Raw genomic sequence first — 4,992 nt, 5'->3', positions numbered from 1 at the left:
TCTGATTCTTTTTTTTTTTTTAAAGCAATTGGGGTTAAGTAACTTGCTCAAGGTTACACAGCCAGGTGTTTCTGGGTGTGGTGCTGAGCATCTGAGCCTGGATTTGATCCCCAGGTCATCCCGACACTGGGGCTGGTGCTTACTTGCTGAGCCACCTGGCTGCCCCTTGGCATCTGATTCTTAATGTCCTTTTAGAGGATGTGGAAATGTCATTGAAGAAATTGAGTACATAGGGAGGAGGTCTGTGAGTATTCTGGGAGCACTGAGGCATCAGCTTTCAACATGTTTTAAGGAGAGAGCTGCCAAGGGTAAGAAACAGATCGCCAACTTTTCTTTTCTCAAAAGTAGGTGACAACGATGATGTAGAACGGGTCAGACACCGCTGTGCTCTCTCCAAAGTTACTAGCGACCTCAGCTGCCAAATCCAGCGACCTGTCTCAGAGTTCAGGCTCCCTGACCCCTCACAGCCTTTGCCCTGTCGGTCACTCTCTCCTCCTTGATGGTGTCTTCTCTCTAGGTTTCCAGGACACTGTCTCCTCCCTTTCTGACCACCTCTGCTTTGTTTCCTTTGAAGCCTCCTCCTCCAAATCCCTCTCTCTAACTGTAGGTTGTGCCTCAGGGCTCTGGCCTGTAAACTGCTTAGTATGTGCTGGAACAAAGAGGCGTTTAATTAATGCTTGTTCCATTTCCCAAACCTATCTTAGGAGGGACCAAAGCTTTTGAACTACAAGGGATCTCACAGGTCTTCCAGTCCAACCTCCTTTTACAAATGAGGAAACTGAGGCCTGGAAGGGTTAAGTGACTTGTCTTTTCAATTCAATACGCATTTATTTAGTGCCTACTATGTTCCAGATTGTGCTGATTCTGGGGATAAAAAAGAGGCAAAAGGCAGTCCACACAGTTACAAAGTGGCATAATTGAGATTTGAACTCAAGTCCCATGACTCCGAGTTCAGTATGAGGGACTGAGGTCAGGAGCAGGCTAATTTTGTCCCCTTCCTAAATCAGGTCCTGAGGACATCCTGGAGGAGGTGGCCAGATAGAGCCAGGCAAGAGCCGTTCTGCCTCTCCTAGGAAGCCTGGCTGCCTACCCTCTCCACACGTATGGTTTTGGGGGCCTCTGGGAAGGATGGGACTGAACTGACCAATGGAAGGCAGCAGCACAGAGCCTGAGAACCTGGGAATGAAGAGCTTGGGTTCATTCAGTCAGGCTTTGGGAGGGATAGGACCTAGTTTGAGAGCCCCAGTGATCTCCCAAAGCATCTGGAGATTCAGTCCTAAGGATTTTAATCCAATTGACTTTGTGTGCGACAGATAAACAGGGAAAGGGGTACTGTAGTTAAATGAACTAAGCCTCCTGTGGGCCACCAGGGAGAGTCAGAAGCAGGCCTGAGTTCTAATCCCAGCTTAGGCACTGGCCATGTCACTCCTCTGAGTCTCAGTTTTCTCACCTGTAAAATGGGAATAATCACACCCATGATCTCTCCCTTGTAGGATTATTGTAAGGAAAGGACTTTTTGCTGAGGTGTCACAAATAGAGGGACAGTGGGGGAAGGGGAGGCTGACTAACAGAATGCCTAAGAATTGGGCAGATTCTCCTTCTCTGGTGACAGCAAACACACCCAACATTTCCCCAACATCTGGAGCATTGAATTAAGAAAGATGGGGTGAAAAGATCTCTGGGAAGCCATTCAATTCAGCAAGCACTTATTATTAGACTATATGCATCATGAGGGCAGGGGACTTGTCTCATCTGAATTTTTGATTTCTCCCAGTTCCTAACACAGTGTTGTTTGATATACAGTAGGTAGTTAATCAGTGCTTAAATGACTATCTTGTGCTGGAAACTGGGGTACAGAGAGATACAAACCAGATTGGACCCTCTGGGAATATTCTCTTTAATCAGGGAGGGGGGAAGATAAGTTCACAAATAACCAGGACAGGAAGGAGAGGGAAAGATGAGAAAGGCCTTTTCAGGCGCCCCTCCCCACTCCAGGCTTCTCAGGGGTCTTCATCTCATGCGGAGTTCTGCAGAAATGGAGACCTCATCTCATGACTCCAGCTTCATAGAGATCGTCTCCTCCCAATACCTTCATTTTACAGGTAAGTAGACTGGAGCCCAGAGATGAAGAGGGATTTCCCTGAGAGAAGCAGGGGGGATGGAATGCAAGGGAAGAGGGAATAAGCATCTATTGAGCACCAATTGTGTGTCACATGCCAGGCTAAGCATTGATCCTTCCAACAACTGTGGAGAAAGGTGCTCTTATTTTCCTCATTTATGGATGGGGAAGCTGAGGCAAATAGAGGTTAAGAAGTGGTTTATCCAGGATCACATGGCTAATGTGTGTCCAAGCTGGATCTGTGTTCAAGTGTTCCTGGCTCCAGGCCCTGTGTTCTGGGGTACCCCCTTGCTGCCTCTTGCCAAGGGGGCTCAGGGAGCAAAGGGAACATGCATTAATTAAGTGCCTGCTGTATGCCAGGTGCAATACTATGAACTTTACAAACATCATCTCCTTTGATTGATTCCACTGAGTTTGGATTCTGGGCTTGAAATCCTACCTGGAATACAAACTGTGTGACTAGAAGACAATGACCCCTCTGCACCTCAGAATCCTCATCTGTGAAATGAGGAGTATAGCACTGTGTATTTGCCTTGAAAGGCTGCAGTCTCTGGGGTGGCAGAAGCAGGTCCTCTGTCCACAAGCCAGGGTCTCTCCACTGTTCCCTTAACATTGAGCCTTTTGAACATATCAAGTGTGGGGCGAGGGCCAGAGGCCGGGAGCAAGCCTGCCTCCAAATAACCTTCTGGTTGTTCTTATGGCACCATGCCCATGCCCACGAAAGACATTTGCTGATGGTAGGAGTGGATGGAAGGATGAGGGGCTAACCACAGAACAGTGCGTGGCCACCAAGTCCCCTCTTCATTGTGGAAGGCCAAGGACGCAAGACTGCCATGGGATGAAGCTTAGCAGGCCACACCTCGGGGATGTCCCTGGTGGGGGGACCTCAGGGATGTGTGGAGGGAGAGGAGGGCGGGCAGACAGAATGAAGAAAATCGAGGAGAACAGGAATGGGGGCAGCCACCTTCCAGAAAGAGCCAGGACTCTGGGAGAGAGGCTGCTTGGCCCGTTTGGTCCTGTGGGAAGGGGTCTGCTGGGCTGGAGGCTTCCTCTCTCCTTCCCCACCCCCAGGCACAGTAACCCTACATCACCTTTCCTCTCCTGGATTTTCTAGAGGAAGACTGAAGCTTTACCTTCAGGGCACAGGGAAAGTCTGTTTTCCTTTCTTTGTTTTAAATATTTACTTTGTCTTTATAAGCTGCTTATTACATAGCATTTCACACAGGCCTTTAGGAGTGGTGTGCTTATTCCAAATAAGGAGGCAGTTAAAGGGAGAGAATCCCTGGAGAAGGAGAGGCCCAGCCAACACTGGCCTGTTGTTTTGTCTCTGGCTGGGGACTCAGAGCTCTTTCTAGCTATCTCCCATCTATATATCTATAGATTCTTCTGTATATCAATATAAATTTGGAGATAGAGGTAATGAACGTATGTGGCTAAGGGATCCTCACAACCCACCTGGAAGGTAAGTGCTGTCATGCTATTGTGAGCCCCATTTTACAGATGAGAAAGCTGAAGCCAACAGAAGTTGTGACTTGCCCAGGGTCACAGAACTAGTAAGTGTCTAAGGCTAAACTTAAACTCAGATCTTTCCAACTCCAGGCCTGGCGCTCTCTACACTGTGCCACCGAGGGCAGCACAGTGGAGGAGAACAGTGCAGTGAGTTAGGATTGCCCTTTGTCTTACTGCCAATTCATCCCCCAGAGAGTTTTCCCGGTATAAATACTCTTCTGCTCAGGGAGGTTATAGCAAAGAATCTGTAATTCTTTCTCAAGTCTATTCCAGGTGTGGGAGATGTCCTGGGCAATGGCTTAGACTGGAGGGCTAGAATGCAAATGAAAGACAAAAAGTTCTCCATTTTGTCTGAAACACAGGACAGAAGGCTGGTGCTGTTGGCTGAAAATGAACTAAGCCAGGGTAGCCCTCATTATGTGGAGGGCCTTGAATGTCACATTTGCTCTAGTCATGATACTGCCTTACATTGAATAACACTTGAGGTCTTGTGATATTTGGGGCCAGAGGACCATTGAAGATAGGAAAAATCATTCAGTCAATCAACTGATCAATATTTGTTGAGCACCTCCTATGTGTCAGGCACTGTGTTAAGTGCTAGGGATACAAAAAGAGGCAAAAGACAGGACCTGCCCTCCGGGAGCTTACAATCTAATGGAGGAGATAACATTCAAACAAAGATATACAAAGCAGGCTAGGTACAGGATAAATAAGAAATGATTAACAGAGGAGGCACTAGAATTGAGGGGTTTGGGAAGACTTCTTGTAGAAGTGGGATTTTATTTGGAACTTGCAGGAAGCCAGAGAGGTCAGTAGTCAGAGGAGAAGGGAGAGTGTTCTAGGTGTAGAGGACAGCTAGAGAGAATGCCCAGAGCTGATGGATGGAGAGTCACATTCATGGCACAGCCAGGAGATACAGGAGTTGCTGTATCCAAGAGTGTGTGTCAGAGAGTAAGGTATTAAGAGACTGGAAAGGTAGGAGGGGGCTAGGTAATAAAGGGCTTTGAAAGCCAAAAGAGAGGGGTTTGTATTTGATTCTGGAGGTGATAGGGCTTATTGGGTTTACTGAGTAGGAGGTTGACATGGTCAGATCTGCAATTTAGGAAAATCACTTTGGTGCTTGAATGGAAGATGCATTGGAATGGGAAGAGACTGGAGGTAGGAAGACTTCCCAACAACTACTACAATAATGGAGGCATGAGGTGATGAGGGCCTGTACCAGGATAGGGGAGAGGAGAGAAGGGAGCTATTGGAGAGGTGCTGCAGAGGTGAAATCAACAAGAGATGCTACAGAGGTGAAATCAACAAGAGATGGTGCAGAGGTGAAATCAACAAGAGATGCTGCAGAGGTGAAATCAACAAGG

This window comes from Petaurus breviceps, unplaced genomic scaffold, assembly GCF_028583685.1.
Source record: "Petaurus breviceps papuanus isolate PSGF00001 unplaced genomic scaffold, PetGlider_PUasm1.0 559, whole genome shotgun sequence".
Classification (NCBI taxonomy): domain Eukaryota; kingdom Metazoa; phylum Chordata; class Mammalia; order Diprotodontia; family Petauridae; genus Petaurus; species Petaurus breviceps.
The sequence above is the reverse complement of the archived record's forward strand: the minus strand, read 5'-3'. Positions refer to the sequence as shown.